Source organism: Salvelinus fontinalis, chromosome 5 (assembly GCF_029448725.1).
Source record: "Salvelinus fontinalis isolate EN_2023a chromosome 5, ASM2944872v1, whole genome shotgun sequence".
Classification (NCBI taxonomy): Eukaryota; Metazoa; Chordata; class Actinopteri; order Salmoniformes; family Salmonidae; genus Salvelinus; species Salvelinus fontinalis.
In genome coordinates, this window is record NC_074669.1 from 15,073,347 (window position 1) to 15,096,370 (window position 23,024).

Consider the following 23,024-nt stretch of genomic DNA (forward strand, 5'->3'; position numbering starts at 1 on the left):
TTTTAAGCCTTGAGACAGGGATTGTGTGTGTGACATTCAGAGGGTGAATGGGCAAGACAAAATATTTAAGTGCCTTTGAACGGGGTGTGGTATTAGGTGCCAGGTGCACCGGTTTGTGTCAAGAACTGCAACGCTGCTGTTTTTTTCACGCTCAACAGTTTCCCGTGTCTATCAAGAATGGTCCACCACTCAAAGGACATCCAGCTAACTTATCACAACTGTGGGAAGCATTGGAGTCAATATGGGCCAGCATCCCTATGGAACGCTTTTGACACCTTGTGTGCAACTCAATATTAGGGAGGTGTACCTAATGCTTTGTACACTCAATGCATATACTGTGTCTCTGTTGGTTCAATTCTTATTTTTCTGAGTGGTATCAAATTGTCTGAGCTGGTTGACAAATGATTTGAACGTTCTAACGTTTAATTTGGCGTTCTGTGTTTGGACCCTTCAGGTAAAGCCCACTGCATCCCAGCAGTATGTTGGACCTTGACTCGTTTAGACCTCTGATGTATCTAGAGTTCTAAAGTCAGGTTTATTTAGCATCTTTGTAGCGTGATATCAAATGTAATGCTATAAAATACAGATGATCCTAATAATGTTGATATTTGTCAGAGTCTCTCTAACTTGCCATCCAGTGGGGAGTCTCTCCACATCCTGGCCAAGGAGCTGGGAAACAGGGTCCACAACAAGTTCTGCATCCACCTGAAGAGCCACAACCAGATGGTGGACAAGCTCAGCCATATCTACAATGAATATGCTGAGCTACTAGCCATTGACTCTAAGGTATGACACTCCACAGAAATAGAATGAATAGAACAGGTGTCCCCATTCAAGTCAATGATGGCATAACTGGTGGCGATTGCGAGAGTACCCATAGGAGCAAAGCAGGAAGTGTACCCATCAATATGTGCTGTGATTTGTTGTTTCAACTGACATTACAAAAAATACATTCCATAGCATGAGCCACATCAGTTAACATAATTTGAATGAACATTCTACATTACCATAGAAATGTTGCATCACAAGGCAGGCAGCCATTGCGAGTGTACCCATGAGTTTACCAGTCATATTGCCAGCGGTAGAGGTTCCAAGCCCATTCTATTCATTCTATTTCTATGTGTCACTCTTCCACCCACATCTGGTCTTTATCTGTTTTTACAGATAAATTACAAGATGTATTAAATCATTGACCTACTGTTTGACTTAAAGAACTTCCTTACTGTGCGGTGCAGGAATTTGACGTATTGCCTAGGGAGCGATGGTGGAAGCTGGAGTCGGAGCATAGCTCTGGTCCCTCCCTGCTGGGGGACAATACCCAATGGCCCCACACGGTGGTGGTGGAGCTGGGCACCTACCTGGTGCACCTCATGGTCAAGCACATGAAGGTGAACAGCGACATCCTCAACCCTGCCTATGACAGGAAGTTCATCCCTGTCCTCTACCACATGTACACTTTCTGCAGTAACAAACAGGTAAATCGTACACTACATTTTGAAGTGATTTATGCCAGTAATTTTTTTCATCAGATTTCCAAGGCTTCGGGTCATTTTCGTGACATCTCATTTTGGTGTCATGACTTAGTCTTCACATTGATATTTTATGAGCGAAATCAGTTAGTGCAGCAGTGAGAAGGTGCCATAACATAACAGGCTACCTTGGTTTTGGAAAGGGCTGTCTGTTATAGCTGCTATGTCTATCTCTTCAGCTCTCCTCTCACAGCCCAGCTCCCTCATATTATTCTCTGCCTGCACGGTCCGGGCTCATAAGCATATGAATAATAAAAACGCTTTCCCTGCAAGAGTGGACGGTGGTGCAGTTGACTAAAAGCCAATTTATGCTTCGTCTGTAAATGTCATCAGAGGCTCCGTATGGAGGGTGTGATGCAGTTGCTCCATACCACATCGCTGTGTGCCTCCCACATTTGTTTATAATGCGGAGGGCTCCGTATCGCTCCGCATTGACTTGATTGGTTGACGGTAGGTGGGGGCGGGAGGTCCTGTATAAACACAAATTCACTTCCTTGACAATTTTCTTCACAACAGCTCTACTCAACAGCTCTGAGAAGCGTAATAGTTATGAATTCCCTGACTTCTGTACAGGATGTGTCACTGTATATGCTGCACAGCCAATGCAGATGTCGGATTGACCATGCAGCGCATTTAAGATGTGTGGCTTCCGAAATAATCCTTTTTTTTACTGTCCCCTTAATTGGCTGGCTGATTGACTGCTCTGGGATAACTGACAAGGAAATGAAGACACTTTCTATTTTGTCCTCTGAGCCTCGTTCCTGGTGTAAAAGAAGTGCCTGCCGGCATCCTAATCCGCTGTGGGTTTCAAAGCTGGTCTCTGGCCACTCCTCCCTCTGCTGTGCTGGCTCAGGGGGGTAGAGGGTAGGGCAGCAGGGGTGCAGCCTAATGATTTTTACCGCATGCACAGTTGTTAGGCTGCACAATGCTTCTCTCATTTATTTTTCATGGAATATCTGCTTGGTTGATGGACTGGATTTGTTATATCTCTGGTTGAAGGACTGAATCTGTTGTCTCTCTGTGTGTGTTAGACTACACTGTTGGTTTATACAGTATGTTTTCTACAATGCTGTGTCTCTGTGGGTTTGGTTGGTGAAACCTTTCAGATAGTAGCTAATTAGTCTCCGGCTGTCACACGTGATTAAAACTGCTATGAACCAGTTGCCTTAGCTGGTAACCACAGTATTTAAATTATCACTATTACATCTAGTCAGGAAATAAATCAGCCGCATGCGCTCTCCACCAGAAGCCATGGTTAATGTGGTGGCGTTGTCACAGCAAATAAGGCTGCCTGTTTTACTGAAGCTTAATTAAAACGTTCAGCTCTGCTTTTGAGCAGACATTTGATTGGACTGGTACTGTACCTGTGTTTTTGTATTTCATGTATTTAATTGGATCTCTCGTGTTGTGATTGGCTGCAGGTCGGCTTCATCAAGCCGCACCCCATCCTAACACAGATGCAGCAGGAAGCCATGGAGACCACGCTGACCTTTGACTCCTATGTGATGCCCATGCTGTGCCCGCCCATGCCCTGGACCTCGGCCAAGTTTGGCGCCTACCTCCTCACCCCCACCAGATGATGCGCACGGTGGTTGGCGCCAACCATGAGATCCTGCTGGAGAAGTGCCAGGACGCTGACCTGAATGCCGTGCTTGACTCCCTCAACCAGCTGGGCAACGCGGCCTGGAGGATCAACCAGCCCCTGCTGGACATCATCATCTCCATCTTCAACGATAAGGGCAATGAGAAGCTGGACGTCCCGCCGCCCAACTCCGAGGCCCCCAAGATCCTCCGCTACAGCCAGCAGGACTTGGCCACCTGCTCCTCAGCCGAGAAGGCCCACCTGAAGAGGGAGCTGATCATGGCTAAGAAGAAGTGCAGTGAGATGCACAGCCTCAGGATGGATGCCCTCTATAAACTCTCTATCGCCAACCACATGAGGGACGAGGTCTTCTGGTTCCCCCACAACATGGACTTCCGCGGACGTACCCGTGCCCGCCCTACTTCAACCACCTGGGCAGCGATGTGACCAGGGCCATCCTGGTGTTTGCGGAGGGGAAGCGCCTGGGGCCGGCCGGTCTGAAATGGCTGAAGATCCACCTGGTCAACCTGACAGGCTTGAAGAAGCGCAGCTCGCTGGCCGGCAGGTTGGAGTACGCCAACACAATCATGGACGACATCCTGGACTCTGCAGACAACCCCCTCAACGTCAGTCTGCTAACAATGTGTCCTGTTTGTTATCATACTGTTACAGCTCATAGATTGTGGTTGTAATATTCTACCCACTGAGAGATAATCTAACCATTGATCTGTGGTATCTGATACTGTATTGTCTGTGGTTGTGTGTGTGTGTGCACGGCAGGGTAAGAAGTGGTGGCAGAATGCAGATGAACCCTGGCAAGCCTTGGCCTGCTGTATGGAGATAGCCAACGCTGTCAGATCACCTGACCCCACACACTTCATCTCCTACTTTCCTGTACATCAGGTAATGACACTGACCTCTAACCCCTACCCCTTGACCCTCCATTTAGATCTGAAAGGATTAGATAGGTATATACAATACAGTCATAGCTCCATATTACCCTCTGAATAGGTGAAAGTTTTGCTATATTGCATACTCCTAGGGTCTAGGGGTCCATTTTGTTTAGCTCCCCTCTAAAGGTTCTCCAATTTACAACCTCTTAACCTGTCTAGGATCAGCGTGGCGCTAGCGGCACACCCCCCCCCCCCCACTGAAAAACCAGTGCCGCGAAATTCAAAAAAAATATTTTTTTTAAATATTTAACTTTCACACATTAAAGTCCAATACAGCTAATGAAAGACACAGATCTTGTGAATCCAGTCAACATTTCCGATTTTTAAAATGTTTTACAGGGAAGACACAATATGTAAAGATGTACATCTATTACCTAAAAACACATTAGCATAATCCACCATCTTTTATTTGTCCACCAACACCAATAGCCATCACCAATTCGGCTAAACTAAGATATTTATAGCCCCTAACCAACAAAAAAACTCATTAGATGACAGTCTGATAACATATTTATGGTATGGGATAGGTTTTGTTAGAAAAAAGTGCATATTTCAGGTAGACTTCATAGTTTACAATTGCACCCACCATCACAAATGGACTAGAATAATTACAATGAGCAACGTGTTTACCTAACTACTAATCATCAAACATTTCGTAAAAATACACAGCATACACGAATCGAAAGACACAGATCCTGTGAATACAGACAATATTTCAGATTTTCTAAGTGTCTTACAGCGAAAACACAATAAATCGTTATATTAGCTTAGCACATAGCAATTAGCAGCCCAGCATTGATTCTAGCCAAAGTGAGCGATAAAAGTCAACATCGCCAAAAGATATTAATTTTTTCACTAACCTTCTCAGAATTCTTCCGATGACACTCCTGTAACATCACATTACAACATGCATATACAGTTTGATCGAAAATGTTTATATTTAGCCACCAAAATCATGGTTAGACAATGTGAAATGTAGACAAGCTGGTAAAGAAAATGTCCTTGCGCCACTTAGACAGTGATCTACTCTTATACATAAATACTCATAAACGTGACTAAAAAATACAGGGTGGACAGGGATTGATAGACAATTTAATTCTTAATACAATTGCGTTATTACATTTTTTAATTTATCCTTACTTTTCAATACAGTTTGCGCCAAGCGAAGCTACGTCAAAAAACATGGCGTCCTAAGCCACTAAAATGTTGACAGAAACACGATTTATCATAATAAAAATGTCCTACCTTGAGCTGTTCTTCCATCAGTATCTTGGGCAAAGGATCCTTTCTTGGGAGAAATCGTCTTTTGGTGGAAAGCTGTCCTCTTGCCATGTGGAAATGTCAACTGCGTTCGGGATGAACTGAAAAGCGTGCCCAACTTTTCACATCGTTGCAAAAATAAATGTCCCAAAATCGCACTAAACGGATATAAATTGCTATAAAACGCTTTAAATTAACTACCTTATGATGTTTTTAACTCCTATAACGAGTGAAAAGATGACCGGAGAAATATAACAGGCTAAACTAACGCTTGGAACAGGTGCGCGCCGGTGTCCTCTAGGCTCATGACGCAGCTCCCAAAGAATGACTAGCTTCAGGGTTTTTTCATTTGTAGGGCCTGTGAACGCGCAATCGACCCCGTTGGAATCGTCATCACGTAAAGGCATCCAGGGGAAGACGTAAGAAGTGTCCGTATAGTCATAGCAACGACAGTGCCCCTTTAACTGACTTCAAAAGAGTGGCCAACATTTCTCAAATCTGACTCCATGTCAGGGAAATTGCTGTAGAATGGGCTCTGTTCCACTTAGAGACAAAATTTCAACTCCTATAGAAACTATAGACTGTTTTCTATCCAATAATAATAATAATATGCATATTGTACGATCAAGGATTTTGTGGGAAGCCGTTTAAAAAATTAGCCAAATTAGCATAAATAGTCTAAACAGCGCCCCCATCCCCAACAGGTTAACAGGCGGTGTCTCACTTACGTGCTATACTGTTATTTTAGAGGCCTCATCAAAGTTAACAAGGCAACAGCTCCCCTGACACCATATTGGTGAAATGGTTGTTTTGTCACTTGACTTTGTGCTCAGTCACTGCCCTGTCTGATCCATCCTAAACGGTGTGTTCAGACATCAGTTAACCTTTCTGTTGGTTGGGCTCTAGCTATGTAGAGCTGAGCAGCTCATTGACCTCGTCTGTCTGTGCTTCTTCAGGACTCATCCATGGCCTCGATTAAGCTTTTATTTGCCACCCCAATAAAAGTGTCTTATTTATATTTCTCTCGTCACTCCCTCCTTCCTCCCCTCAGGATGGTTTGTGTAATGGTCTCCAGCACTACGCAGCCCTGGGTCGGGACGTGATCGGTGCCACCTCTGTGAACCTAATTCCCTGTGAGGTGCCCCAGGATGTCTACAGCGGGGTGGCACAGCAGGTCAGTCAGCCTGGGCACCAGAGGGCGCCAGTGGGCAGTGGCGGGGAGATTGTATTGCTCTGCCCCTACCACCTATAATGTAGAATTAACACACAAGGTCGAAACAGTTGCTGAAATCCGTAGTTTATCAATTAATAAATAATGTTGTACTTGAAGAGTGTCTCATTATCGAGCTTGCTTCTTTATTTATCTGGGTGGTTGGATACCTAGTGAACAACAGTGTACTTTTTCCTTTGCACTTAGCACAGTCTACAATAACAGCACCTGCTCTCCTCAGACTAGTCAGAGCAGGCTTTACTTCACCTCTCACCCTAGGCCTCCCTGAGCCCCAGTCCCTGCAGCGCAGAAGGCACAGCCCAAGGATTTTGCGCTGACCAAGCTACATATTTTAGATGGGAGACAATTTGAGCCTGTTGATTTAAGTACCGGTGAGAGCGGAGAGCCACCCCTGAGGAGCGCTTATTAGAAATCAGATGATGAAATCAGCTCCGCTCTGAGTCTTGGAGGACAAACACCTCCAGTACATACCGGGCACCAATCATCATGGCAACAATGTTAACAGGAAGGATACACCTGGTGTGTCTTTAAGGTGATTGCAGTTCATTGATTTAGACTGTTCACTTGTAGAACTACTACAGCAGGTTCTGTACAGGCTATACAGCAAACTGCTGCTAAAGCCACTGGCCCGTTGAGTCAGATGTGTGATAACTGTGTCATTCACTGACAGTCTAAATCAATGTACTGTCTGCAGCACAATGTGGTTATCTTATGCTCCCATGTTATGCTATGGGACTGTCAGAGTTAATGTATGATACTCTTGAGTCCGTGCGGTTCCCTTTGGACAAGATGACAGTCAGACTGTGTTTGGTGCTCTGTGTGTTTTCTAGGTGGAGGAGTTCCGTGCGCGGGACTCAGAGAAGGGTCTGAAGATCGCCCAGGTACTGGAGGGCTTCATCAGCAGGACGGTGGTGAAGCAGACGGTGATGACGGTGGTGTACGACGTGACGCGCTACGGAGGACGCCTCCAGATAGAGAAGACGCTCAAAGAGGTCGATGACTTCCCCAAGGTACGGCCTACCAGTCATCTATGTAATTGTTGGTTTTTTATGTGACTAGCTGTGGCCTTTCTGGATGAATAGTATCACATAATTATCTCCTATAACATACGACTGTGTTACGAGAAATGTGACACGTGCCATACTGAAGGCTGTGAGACGTCTTAAACTGTATCTGTCTATATTAGCCATTGATTTTATTATTCTTTAGCTACGTCACATAAGCACACAGACCTATTATAATACGGTAGTAACCTAATCTTATCTTGTGTGTTTCCCGTCTAACAGCCAGGGAAATTGTCTCATTAGTTGAACAGGGAATCTGGGAACAATGTAGTGGGACATTTTTATTACTGTGAAAACCGCCTTATCCCATTGAAATGCAGTTGTTTGGCAGCCATATTGGAAAAAGGCTTCTGTAGGGTTAGAGTGAATTCTGTGATATACTTGTATCTACAAATCTTTTTAAAACGCTGTTTATTTTTTAAATCTTTATTTAACTAGGCAAGTCAGTTAAGAACAAACTCTTATTTTCAATGACGGCCTAGGAACAGTGGGTTAACTGCCTTCTTCAGGGGCAGACCAACAGATTTTTACCTTGTCAGCTCAGGAATTTGATCTTGCAACCTTTCGGTTACTAGTCCAAAGCTCTAACCACTAGGCTACCTGCCGCCCCAATGTGACGTTCACAAAGCACTGTAATGTGACGTTCACAAAGCACTGTAATGTGACGTTCACAAAGCACTGCAATGTGACGTTCACAAAGCACTGCAATGTGACGTTCACAAAGCACTGCAATGTGACGTTCACAAAGCACTGCAATGTGACGTTCACAAAGCACTGCAATGTGACGTTCACAAAGCACTGCAATGTGACGTTCACAAAGCACTGCAATGTGACGTTCACAAAGCACTGCAATGTGACGTTCACAAAGCACTGCAATGTGACGTTCACAAAGCACTGCAATGTGACGTTCACAAAGCACTGCAATGTGACGTTCACAAAGCACTGCAATGTGACGTTCATACTTCTGATATCCATTTAGTTGAGCGCAGCAATATCATCATGAATTTATACCTTTTCTTTTCAGTCGAATTTTACACCAAAATCGTTGATATCTATAAAAATGGTGATGGTCATAACCTACTGCAGCCATGCTCAATAGGCGGACCGCAGGCCGGATCCAGACCCCACAATGGGGTCAATACGATTCGGTTCGGGATTTGACTCCTGGTATCATATGAACACACATGTAAAATTGCAGGCAATATGTGACTTTTTGGGGGACACGACCAGTTCTTAACTGACTTGCCTAGTTAAATAAATACATTCTCATTGAATGCAAGTCTAAGAAGCGACAGATCTGTTCTATGCGTGCTATTTCTATGCTTCCCGTTTAAGTTTCATTTTTGAGTCTTTTACTTTCAGTTTTGTACACCATCTTCAAACAGCTGAAAATACAATATTTTTGGTTATGGAAAATATATTTCACAACGGTTTAGATGGTACAATGATTCTCTACGCTATACTTGCTTGTTTTGTCATAAACTACATTTAGGCGAACTATTAGAATTGCAGCAACCAGGAAATGTCAGAGCGATTTCTGCATAGTGCATCTTTAAAACTGCAAAGGTTTTCTCTTTGCAAACAAGAGGGGTGTGAACAGTTCGGGGTTGCGAGGTGGCGGTTTGTTACCCCCCCTATTCAAATCAACCCAGGAATTATTTTATGGAACAGCACATAATTTACCTTGTGGAGTTCCTCTGGATTCTGTGCTTGGTCTTTTACTCATTTTGATTATGTGCCTATAAATAAATATACATGTGTTGCATTTGGATATATGTATCGTCCTGCCATTGAGATTGTGTTGTGATTGCAGGAGTACGTATGGGAGGCCTCTCACAGGTGTTCAGCAGTCTGAAGGAGATGTTCACCGGCACCAGAGAGATCCAGGTACCCTGCGTTGACACACATTACTAATATATCCATTTACCTGCTGCATATACCAGCTCCACAGTTGACCCAGCACTTATTATTAACGACTATAGTTTGCTTTACTATTAGCACAGTAGCCGTGCTCGTTCATCATATGCATTAAATGCTCATACTCATGCATTAAAACCATTAGAGAAAGAATGATCCGGGTAGCTTTACGGTGAGGGCACACAGCCCCAGCTCAAATGAAATATTCCCCCTTCATCTTGCTCCAGCTCCCGGTTCGTCTCTAAATTGGTCAGGTCCTGCTGGGTCTACACAGCAGTCTCAAGAAGAGCGCAGCGGTGGCTAGTTACAGTACATGATCAATCCCTCTCTCTTCCCCTCCTCCCTGTACCTGGCTGGGAGTTCCTGGATGAAGGAGGGGGAGAGGAGAGTTAGGAGGGGAAAGAGGGCCAGAAAGCAGGCAGACAGTCTGATTTAATGGGCCAGCTTTGGGCCTGCCTGCTAGCTGGGTTGTGTGGCTCAGTTGGGAGGGCATGGCACTTGTAATGCCAGGGTTGTGGATTCGATTGCCATGGGGACCAGTATAAAAATGTACAAACTCACTACTTTAAGTCTCTGGATAAGAGCGTCTGATAAATGACTAAAATGTGAAATGTAAATATTAGTCTCCTACACTGAGGCTGTGGATGAGGACCTCTAGGACTCTAATGCTCTCTCTTGAATGGAAGCGATATATATCAGGCTCAGCAACAGCCGGGCCAGCACTGTTCTGTTATATCTATGCTAGAGTTATATTGTCTGCAAGCAACAACGTTCCACCTGTTTCTTTGAAAACTCTCCATTTGTTTGCACGGATAGATATAATCACGGAAGAAACTGCATCTAAGTTTAAACTGATCATACTTCCAAGCTGCTGAGTGAATGTAATGTGTCTATTCTCACATTTTCCTCAATTTCACAAACATCTTTATTTGAGCACAAATGTACTGTGGGTGATGGAAGTGAATTGAATCCCCTAGCTCTGTGTATCTACAGTAGCTGGCAGCAGAGGAGTAGAATGCTGTGACCTGTGAGTGGTGTTTCAAGTATCCTTCTTTCACTCAGTAGCTACCTCTCCTTCCATTGGCTGACCCGTGGCGGTGCCCTCTGTTTCAGGACTGGCTGACGGAGAGCGCCAGGCTCATCGCTAAATCGGGCAACACGGTGGAGTGGGTGACGCCCCTGGGCCTGCCCATCATTCAACCCTACCACCGGACCCGGACGCAGATGGTAAAACTAAATGTCGCTTACTCAAGATGTTGCTTAGTTAGAGCACAGAGAAGCATGAAAGTAACTCTCCAGTGTTTCCAGGTATCTGGATATTAGATATCTAATATAACCTAAATTAATGACAATATAAAAAAAGGTATTTAAGTATGTTCTAAAGCAGCTTTTCTGTGTTGGAATGGTGTGGGCGTACTTCAACAACAGCATGGTATGGGCGTCTAATGGTCATTAAAAATATTCATGCGAGTAGGCCGCTGATTGGCCAGCACATCCTCCATAAGGAAATAGTAAGCATTTTTGAAACTGTCTGTTTTAGATACAAGTTTGAGGTGTGGTTTTTGAAGTGTTTTTGTTTTCTCCAATGTATGCTTTGACCACACGAGTATAGGATGAGTCAACAACATTATTTGGCTATGAGTTAACAGAATATTAACTTTTAAGTCTTTCACTGGACAGTTGAACGTCTTACACCCAAGCAGCGAGCCTTCCTTTTTTGTCCCGCTACACTTGTCCACAGTAACGTTACCCTGTACCGCTGCGCTGGTATACGAGCGCGTACATGTCAAACATAGTCCATTTTAAAGGGAAATATGAGAGTATTTATACATTATATGTTTTATAGCTTAATCAATCTGGCTGTGGTCACCATTAATGCCAGTCACATGTCCACTGGAGAGATCATGAAAATAACAAGCAAACTAAGGTCCCTTTCCCCCCTAATTGACCCACCTGGCAGACAGCTTATTGTTTGTCTATTGGTGTGTCTTGAACTGGTAGAGGGGCCTGAAAGCAGTAACCAATTACAGGGCTCTCTTCACCTCACTTGACCTCTGCTGACAGACAGGGGGAGGAAACCTCTGAAAGCTCCATCTCTCAAGTTATCCTCGGCACTTCAGGTCTCTATCAGCTGTTTACTCGCCTGTCTCTGTCCCGGTTCAGTGCACTGCCACCTTGAGCAGGGCACCTCGCTCCTCTACTGCTCTGTGTGTGTGTGTGTTTCTGTATAAGCACTTTGTGACATCTGCTGATGTAAAAATGGCTTTAGAAATTGATTTGAAAGTGATGGGCTCCATTTTTCACCTCAGCCTGGTCAAAAGCCTCTCTTCTGTGACAGCGTCTACAGTTGCTAGCGGTGTGTTTCTGCTCTGTCAATAGATGTTGTTGAGATATTGAGCACTAGTTAGAATCACTCCTAGGGGTCAAACTCTTTCTTAACATGTCTCAGTAGGCTTGTATTTAGCATACTAGCTCAAGTCAGGTTTTTACCAGTAATGAATGTCCTGTTGTCATGTCTGTTACCTCTGAGCACTTGTAGGTCAATCAGAGGCATTCAATTAAAATGGACTCCACATTAATTTGATCTTCCATCAATTTGTTAGAAATAAGAACCAATTTGGGTGGTGGAAGTCTACCCTGTTTGTAGACAGAATGTCTAATCCTAATGTCTAATCCATTTTACTCATGGGCCTAAAAATAGATGTGTGCGAACTGAAAAAGTAGTGTGAGCACATGTGTGAGTTGTGATACAGCATATAGCAAAAAACATCCTGCCGTAGCTATTTTCAAACTATTTCTGCTGTTTTGTTTTGTAGCTGGTAGCTAATCACACAAAAAATCACATAAATAAGAATGATTTCTTATTTCTATGCAAAGAACTACGTAGAGTCCCATATATCCCACCTCGCACAGCAACAGTGCCTGGGTCACTGAGTGAAACACTGAAATATGTTTTTTTAGAAGCGCACAGGAATAGAAGTTGATATGATTTACACTAACGTCTACTAAAGTGTGAATTTATCCTTGTATTTCTTGGCTATTTACATCATTTGTTCACTAGGTTGTTCAATGTTAGTTTGAGCTTGCTCAACTGCTACAAGCAAAGATGGACCTCTCAGACAGACATGCGAATCTCACGTTACCAAGGTAAAGGCCCGCACCTTAAAGGGAGGGATGAACATTTTTGTCTCACCCAGGTGACTCAAATGTACTTTCGTTGTGCTCCTAAATGTGGTCCTTGTTAAAAATGTCAGCGTAGAGCCTTGAATTTGCACATGTCATGTAGCCTAAGCGGTAATGATAAGTCAAAATCCACTTAGCCTTATTATTTTTTTCTGGTATATTCATTGATTTTCTTTCGCATTACATATAGCAGCTCCCTTTCGAGCGTTAAGCTGTTTAATAGTTTTATTCATATCAGCCACAGAAAGCACGATCACTCAGTGATCCGGAACAACAGGGGCTTTCATGCAAGACTCAGTGTTATTTTCTTCGACACGAGTATAAAAGGCATTTAGCTCGTTTGGGAGTTCTGCGTCACTGTGCATTTCACGGCTGGGTTTCCCTTTGTAATCCGTTATCGTCTGCAAGTGTCGGAGCCGGTGTAATAGGATTCCACCTCGTCGGAGGTCGTAGCGGGCTTTCTTGTATGCGTCCGTGTCCCATTCCTTGTAAGCGGCCCGTGACTGATGTGGTAAAGTCCTCAATGGACATTTACATTTCTCCAACCTTTCAGTTGGAAGACAGTAGCCAAAACAGCTGCAAAGACGGCAATATGTTTTCCTTTCTCGCTCACACCCAATTAGCTGTGGGCTTACACAGGACATCTAAAGGAAGTGGAAGTATAGAGTGCAGTTGTGTTGGCGAGCTGCCTTTATCAGTTGAACATCAGATTTTTTCCCCCTTTGTTATTAATTCATACTGACCTTCCTGTGCACTGATCCGTGGACTAAGACACTGGCTTTTCAGGTCCTTGCGTCATCAGGTGCTTGCGACTTAATTGTGTGTGGGTGCACGAGAGAGACCCACTATATGTGTGTGACTGTGCGCTTTCTCTGTGAACAACTGTTTTTTTGTTTTCTGTCCACAGGAAGCCAGACACAGTGAAACAGAAGAATGCCTTCCCTCCTAACTTCATCCACTCTCTGGACTCCACACACATGATGCTGACTGCTCTCTACTGCTACAGGTACACTAAGTACTGACCTCTCACCTCTGACCCCCACCACAGAGGACGGACCTCTAAACACATTCCCTACCACACTCTATCACCATTCAGCTGATGCACTGTCTGCTCTCAAGACCCATCTGAATAACAATTTCTGTTTGATCCCATAAACTGTTGTCATAGTATGTCACGTTGATTCAAATCTCAGTATGTCTCACAGGCTGTGTAACCTCATATTACCGTGTCCAGTTTCCACCACGATTACCTTCCACGGCGTCTAGCCCTATGTCTCATGTTTCTACTCTGTGTGCTCCTCTAGCGCCGGCCTGACGTTCGTCTCCGTCCACGACTGCTTCTGGACCCATGCCCTTACAGTCGACACGATGAACAAGGTACTTTAGTACAGTACAATCCTCACCTTCATTACTGTGACTTTTACGGTCTTAGCACACAGCTCCCCTGTATCCTACCTTTTTATAGGCCTTCCCTGATGTCAATTACTTTACACCACTGTCTGCCTGGCCCTTAATACATGCCGTTACAGCTGTTGGCAGGCAGCGCCATATGTCCCGGTGTTGCGTCCTATCACAGAGGGCTGTGTTTCCCTGCCTCTCAGGACATCGAGGTGTCAACAAGACTAAATGGTTTCCACTAGATAACACAGCCACAAAGTCTAAATTTACTATAAATTCTGAAAACAAAGAGTTTATTTAAGCTTAGATTTAGGCTTAAGGTTAGCAATGTGGTTAAGGTTAGGTCTAAAATCAGATTTTAAGAAGAAAAATTGTACAAATAGGCAAGGTTTATGACTTTGTGGCTGTGTTAACTAGTGATGACCAGACTATTGAGATGCTCCGGTTCTATATTGAGATGCTCCGGTTCTATAAAGATCCAAACTGTCTGAATTACCATAATGGCATTTCTGTATGAATTATGTGAAGAAAAGAGCTTCCAACTGTTATTTCTTCATCCAATCTCCAGTGATTAGTATTGAAGAGGTTATTTCACAGTATTGTTATTTCTTGTCATGTTTAAATCTCAGTGCTCTTCCCTAATTTCATAGCCAATTGAACAAACAGCAAAGGGAAACGCTCAAAATAACTAGGTCAGCACCTCAACATATGACATGGGATTTTATTACCCCTTAAAGATGCACTCCAGAATCTGAAACAACTAAATTTGTCACGAATTGGATTTGTAACATATCATATGAATTGAAGATTCATTGAACAACAAAAATAAGAAATTCAGGATGTAACATATCACGCTAAATGGATGACGTACTGTAGTACACAATTTGATAACGTAGTACACACAAAACGTGGCCCACTTTTGGCTCGTGACCACTACCTTCGGAACTACTGGCTGAAATATTACAAACGTTTGAGTGCATCTTTAGGTCATTCTTCAGAAATGCATTAAATTGGTCCTGACCCGACAGCAGTAATGATTGGCACCAATCACTCTAGCTAGTCTATTCCCTCCCTCCTCCTTTTCCACCTCTGCTTCTCGCCCCCTGTCAGTGTTGAATAGAGCGGTTGGTTGAGTGTTGGGAGTTTAGTAGAGTGGCTGAGCATGTTGTGCTCTCTTGGGTTGCCAGGTTTGCCGGGAGCAGTTTGTGGCACTGCACAGCCAGCCCATCCTTCAAGAGCTGTCCAACTTCCTACTGCAGAAATACTGCTCTGGGCTATCGTAAGTTTCTACAACACACACTTACACACAAACTAGACCACTGGCCCACCTCACTGGCAGAGCAGTTTGGTTTCATTTGCATTTAAGATAAGAACCAGACAGGAAAAGTTAAAACCCCCCACACTTTTATATAAATAAACATCACACTATTTTATCTCAGAATGTATGTCACTGTGCATATTTACTGAATACTTAGCTCAACAAAAAGTACATACAATGGCACCGACAATCCCACTGCCTCTCAGCCATGTATGAATAAAACAGCGTTTCCCAAACTAAGGAGTCACGTCGCCTGATTTTAAAATAGGGTTGTGAGAGAAACTTAAATATATATTTGGTTGGTTCAAACAAGCCTGGTTCTTAGAACCGGGAGTAACCTACGGTAGCGGTTAAATCTGTTTGTAATGAACACAGCGGATTCAGTTTTCTTCCTTCAAATGTGCCCACATAAAAAAAATACTCTAGTGCTGAGTATGACCTCCGTGTTGCACTGTTAAAAACGGAGTCCAGAGTAGACCTGCTTGTTGAAAACTTCAACCAGCCACACACATACCTAATTAGGACTGTGTGTTTTCTGGTCTACATCTGTGTGACGCGATCAATTAGTTTATTCTAGTTCAGAATAAAAAAATATGTATTCTATTTTAAACAGCAACAGTTCCAACCTAGATTTTCTTTCAACAATAATTTCTACAGTAAGATGTACACTGAATTTTTCTTCTGTACTGTTACTTACACCCTGCCCAAACCGGCTGCACGCGTGCGCCATCGTGCGCTATCGTGCATAAATTTATTTTGCCCCCCCCCCCCCCCCCCCCCACACCAAACGCGATCACGACACGCAGGTTAAATTATCAAAACAAACTCTGAACCAATGACATTATTTTGGGGACAGGTCGAAAAGCATTAAACATGTATGGCAATTTAGCTAGTTAGCCCGCACTTGCTAGCTAATGTTAATTTGTCCTATTTAGCTAGCTTGCTGTTGCTAGCTAATTTGTCCTGGGATATAAACATTGAGTTGTTATTTTACCTGAAATGCACAAGGATCTCTACTCCGACAATTAATCCACACATAAAACGGCCAACCGAATCGTTTCTCGTCATCTCTCCTCCTTCCAGGATTTTTCATTGTTTAAATTATATGGTGATCGCATCTAATCTTTCATTGTATTACCACGACTACCGGCAAAACAGTTCGTCTTTCTATCACCCACGTGGGTATAACCAATGAGGAGATGGCACGTGGGTACCTGCTTCTATAAACCAATGGGGAGATGGGAGAGGCAGGACTTGCAGCGCGATCTGCATCAGAAATAGGAACGACATCTATTTTAGCCCTTGGTGTCGCAGACGCTCATTGGCGTGCGCAAGCAGTGTGGGTGCAATAATTGAATAACATGGATTTCTAAATTTATTTTGCGACGCTCGCGCACGCGACGTGTCCGGTCTGGTCAGCATGTTAGGGTTGCACTATCAAAAAGCCTGTGTGTGTGTTCTGTTACTCATCTGTGTGATGTGATCAATCCGTTTATTCCAGTTCAGAATTAAATTATTTATTGTATTTTAACAGCAACAGTTCCAACCTAGGCAGATATATGAGTGTTTTTAATGGGGGGAAATAAACATGAATATATATTTATATGAATTTTTCATTTCATTGTTATTTGTTTTTGTTTATATTGCATTTGTTTTAGGCATAAGGGCAATGAAATGTATCGATATTTACATATAGTTGCATTTTTTCCGAAGCTTGGGTCCCAGGAAAACACCACATTTCTAATTTGGGTCCCAGGCTGAAAAAGTTTAAGAACCCCTGCTATAGAGTATTCACTAGTGTTTTTGCAGACTTTACTGTAGTATTCACTGTAGTGTATACTGTGGTATTTACAGTTAACTATAGTATAAATACTGTAGTAAAATAACTATTATATACTAGAGATGCACCGATATTACATTACGATACCGATAACCAATTGCACTATCCTTTGAACACTAAGCTACAGAATATTATGACCCCATAATAAGACTCTCAAGCACTTGTGTTTTCTGTTTCCCTCTACAATGCCCACAAGCCAGAGTGGACAAGACCAGGCTCTAAATCTGACTGGGGGGAAAAGAACAATCAGTGTATGTCCTTTTCTACACAGAAGACCATACAAAATGATTAACCTCCCAATTCCTTTCTGTTGCATTTGTCACTTCAAACCATACTTCCTTCACATTGAAATACTGTCAAAAGTACAGTCATACTGATTTGTAATAGATTGTAATAACCCCAATTTAAAAAAGCAAACATTGGCCGTTGATTACTTTTATTTACTTTGGTCACTTTTTTTACATGGTGGGGTCGCAACATTTTTTTGGTCAAAATGGGTTCGCTGGCCAAACGAGTGTGTTAACCCCTGGCATAAACTGTAAAAACAGACATGTACAGTAACTATGGTAGATGAATGGTTCTAAAACATGTGGAGTTTCCTGCTGCGATCAGTCCCTCTCTCTCTTTTAACTATGCCATCAAATACAGAAATGGCTTTAAAAGTGCACAGATTCCCAGACTATACCTTTAAAAGTGACTGTTTAGAAGCTTGACAGACCACTAGTGGTTACAGTAAAAATAGTTTTTACGGTTAGGTTGCTTGTAAAAAGTTATGTTTTTACAGTAATCACTTGGTGTTGGGTTAAATGTACATAGTATCCACACTGCTCCTTCGGTAGGGTAATTGGGCATCCAGGCCAGCCCCTCATCTCCTGTGCCAAGGCCCCGTGAGGTCATAGCCCCTAGGAGGAGAGGCGAGATGAGGCAGAGAGGAAGGCAGGAGCTTAAAGAGATGAGCCTAAGGAGACTGCACCACTGCCCTGCTCTCTTCAATAACACGGACTCCTGATCAACCTCTCACCACAACAACAACTTAATAAGCACTTAATCTGTCATCCTTTCTCCTCCAGGAGCGAGGTCAAAAACAATACGTTTTTGGAGTACCGGAGGATACTGCTGCTAATGGCCAAAGTGCCCCAAGCAGGTCAGTGTTTCTCGCTCTCTGCATTGTGCTCTCTCTCTTTCTCTCTTTGTCTGCACCCTACAGGACCTGTGTATTCTGTTCATCAGATCCATGGGATAATCCCGACAGCACAGGGGTTGATTGATTAAAGTGTCAGCACCACACCCATCTGCCCATCATTACTGAAGAAGGCTTTTGTGGTTGTTTAACCTCTCTGTAAACCTGAGGCTGGTTGGTACCAGCAGCTCCACCCGCCATGCAGTCTCCTTACATGACTCGGGCAGGTATAGTGGTGTCTGAACCACACAGAGGCCATCACTACGGTAACCCCTGACTGTCTCCTCTAACAATACAGTGGAGTACTAGCTGAATAATAGCTAGACTTTGTTATACAACAGGGGTACTCATGTACTATTTGAGAAGGTCCGGTCACGCAAAGGTCCGAATGGATAAAGTCATTTATCGGCGTAGTAACAAAGCCCCACCTCACAACCCATGCGACCACTAACTGTTCACACCCCTCTTGTTGGCGGAGAGTAAATCTTTTGTAAATATACATACTAGTCAAAAGTTTGGACACATCTACTCATTCAAGGCTTTTTCTTTATTTTTACTATTTTCTACATTGTAGAATAATATTGAAGACATCAAAACTATGAAATAACACATATGGAATCATGAAGTAACCAAAAAAGTGTTAAACAAATCAAAATATATTTGAGATTCTTCAAAGTAGCCACCCTTTGCCTTGATGACACCTTTGTACACTCTTGGCATTCTCTCAACCAGCTAAACCTGGAATGCTTTGACCAACAGTTTTGAAGGAGTTCCCACATATGCTGAGCACTTGTTGGCTGCTTTTCTTTCACTCTGCGGTCCAACTCATCTTAAACCATCTCAATTGGGTTGAGGTCAGGTGATTATGGAGGCCAGGTCATCTGATGCAGCACTCCATCACTCGCTTTGGTCAAATAGCCCTTACACAGCCTGGAGGTGTGTTGTCATTGTCCTTTTACAAAACAAATGATAGTCTAAGCAAACCAGATGGGATGGCATATCGCTGCAGAATGCTGTGGTAGCCATGCTGCTAAAGTGTGCCTTGAATTCTTAATAAATCAGTGTCACCTGCAAAGCACCTCCACACGATCACATCTCCTCCTCCATTCTTCACGGTGGGAACCACACATGTGGAGATCATCCGCTCTCCTACTTTGCGTCTCACAAAGACACGGCGGTTGGAACCAAAATCTCAAATTTGGACTCATCAGACCAAAGGAAAGATTTCCACTGGTCTAATGTCCATTGCTTGTGTTTCTTGGCCCAAGCAAGTCTTCTTCTTATTGGTGTCCTTTAGTAGTGGTTTCTTTGCAGCAATTAGACCATGAAGGCCTGATTCATGCAGTCTCCTCTGAACAGTTGATGTTGAGATGTCTGTTACTTGAACTCTGTGAAGCTTTTATTTGGGCTGCATTCTGAGGCTGGTAACTCAAATGAACTTATCCTTTGAAGCAGAGGTAACTCTGGGTCTTCCTTTCCTGTGGCGGTCCTCAAGAGAGCAGGTTTCATCATAGCGCTTGATGGTTTTTGCGACAGCACTTAAAGAACCTATAAAAGTTTTTTTTAATTTTCCGCATTGACTGACCTTCATGTCTTAAAGTAATGATCGACTGCCATTTCTCTTTGCTTATTTGAGCTGTTCTTGCCATAATATGAAATATGGCTTTCTTCTGTATACCACCCCTACCATGTCACAACACAATTGATTGGCTCAAACGCATTAAGAAGGAAAGAAATTCTACAAAATTAACTTTTTAAGAAGGCACACCTGTTAATTGAAATGCATTCCAGGTGACTACCTCATGAAGCTGGTTTAGAGAATGCCAAGTGTGCAAAGCTGTCATCAACTTTGAAGAATCTAAAATCTAAAATATATTTTTTGCTTACTACATGATTCCATATGTGTTATTCATCATTTTGAGGTCTTCACTATTATTCTACAATGTAAAAAGAAAGAAAGAAAAACCCTGGAATGAGCAGATGTCCAAACTTTTGACTGGTACTGTATGTAAATAAGGTATTGCTGTTTATTTTACCTTTTTTTTGTTGCTTTGGGGTATTGTGTGTAGACTGGTGAGGGGTCTGAATACTTTTCGAATTCACTGTATATAATGGTAGGGAGAACATTGACTCCTCCTATACAGTGTTCTGTAGAAGTCAACAGCCATATGTCAGGGAAACTTTTCAGAGTTGAGTTTACTGCAGCTCCGAAGAGAGATGGATATTAGACTTGATCAATCACTCAGAATTGGACCACAATATTTGACCGATCAAAACGTAGACAATCATCACCCAGTAATGTATCCTCTACTACGTCCTACCCCTTTTCCCTGACATGAGGTTGTGTTCTGGTTTCCCAGGCGACTTTGATCTCCAGCGGGTGAAGGAATCCACTTACTTCTTCAGCTAAGAGGAACAGACTGACAATCAGACCAACAGGATGCAAACGCCAATGGATGAGATGAGTGGGATTGACAGACTGTGAGGCTGAACACAGAGGGCTGTGTGGGGACTGGGAGGGCTTATCTCCCTCAGGCATCAGATGATTGATCCACTGCCCACTGGGTGAAGCCAAGGCTTTCTGCAGCAGCTCCATCACACATAATGACCCACCCAGACAGACAGCCACAGACCAGTGTGGGAGGAGAGGCCTCCTCTGGAGAGGAGACAAGGAAATGAGAGCAGCTTCCCCACCGGACTGGAGAGGATCTCAACAGTGCACATTTAGGCTTTGACATTTCCCCTTTTACTGCTGTGTGAGAGAGAATGAATGATATCCCTTGTCACAAAATGTGTCCTCCCTCTGTGTCCTCCCATAATGAACACCTTCACTATAAAGAGACTTCTAAGAGTGTGAGTGATCAGTGTGTTCCCTAACTCGCTATCTCTCCACAGTGTTCTGGTCTGCCTGTTCCCTCCCTCCAACACCTGGCTGAATAAGCACATGATACTGCCTCTCATTGATTGGGGCGCCCAGGAAGAGATGCCCACTCTGACATTTAGAGCCACACCTCATTTACCTCGCAAGTTTCCACTGGAGACAGTTACTCTCACTCACAGAGATAGGGAAGAAAAATAGTAATAATGGATGGGAAGGTGGCTGTGAGGGAGGATGTCATGAATTGTCCTTACAAAAAAAGACCATGTTTTAGAAAAATATCTGCAGCTGTCATCTGTCTCCTGAGATTGTTTAGCAAGTCCTCACTGCCTGCACCCGCACGCCCGACTAGCATCACCACCCTGGACGGTTCCGACCTAGAATATGTGGACATCTATAAATACCTAGGTGTCTGGCTAGACTGCAAACTCTCCTTCCAGACTCATATCAAACATCTCCAATCCAAAATCAAATCTAGAGTCGGCTTTCTATTCCGGAACAAAATCTCCTTCACTCACGCCGCCAAACTTACCCTAGTAAAACTGACTATCCTACCGATCCTCGACTTCGGCGATGTCATCTACAAAATAGCTTCCAATACTCTACTCAGCAAACTGGATGCAGTTTATCACAGTGCCATCCGTTTTGTTACTAAAGCACCTTATACGACCCACCACTGCGACCTGTATGCCCTAGTCGGCTAGCCCTCGCTACATGTTCGTCGTCAGACCCACTGGCTCCAGGTCATCTACAAGGCTATGCTAGGTAAAGTGCCGCCTTATCTCAGTTCACTGGTCACGATGGCTACACCCACCCGTAGCACGCGCTCCAGCAGGTGTATCTCACTGATCATCCCTAAAGCCAAAACCTAATTTGGACGCCTTTCCTTCCAGTTCTCTGCTGCCTGCGACTGGAACGAATTGCAAAAATCTCTGAAGTTGGAGACTTTTATCTCCCTCAACAACTTTAAAAATCTGCTATCCGAGCAGCTAACCGATCGCTGCAGCTGTACATAGTCCATCTGTAAACTACCCACCCAATTTACCTACCTCACCCCCATACTGCTTTTATTTATTTACTTTTCTGCTCTTTTGCACACCAGTATCTCTTCTTGCACATGATCATCTGATGATTTATCACTCCAGTGTTAATCTGCTAAATTGTAATTATTCGATTTATTGCCTACCTCATGCCTTTTGCACACATTGTATATAGATTCTCTTTTTTCTACCATGTTATTGACTTGTTTATTGTTTACTCCATGTGTAACTCTGTGTTGTCTGTTCACACTGCTATGCTTTATCTTGGCCAGGTCGCAGTTGCAAATGAGAACTTGTTCTCAACTAGCCTACCTGGTTAAATAAAGGTGAAATAAAATAAAAATAAAAAATGTTCACAAGTGATTACAAAAAGAGATTTACTCTATAGGTGTGGATACATCCTCTTATTCTGAGAATAACTTTAACTACAATGCCTTGTTTCATATCAGAGCCATCTGTATTCATGCTTCCTGCCACAGTTCTTAGATTGGGTCCATTTTCTAATTTAAACTGAACCGGCTGGTTTTTCTTCGCCCGTCCCCGATATGCCTCTCGCTGTGCTATAGACCTGTTGATTGTGAAAGGTCTGTTAACACTGACATTTCAATGACAAAGCAAACCAAGTGAGGGTCATCGAATGGCATAAAGCAC

The 23,024-nt window shown here is 43.3% G+C and overlaps 1 pseudogene; it reads left to right on the top strand.

The window, feature by feature from the left end:
• The window catches only part of LOC129855187 (DNA-directed RNA polymerase, mitochondrial-like), a 38,967-nt pseudogene extending 16,218 nt beyond the window's left edge, over positions 1-22,749 (top strand).
• The last annotated feature ends 275 nt before the right edge of the window (positions 22,750-23,024 follow it).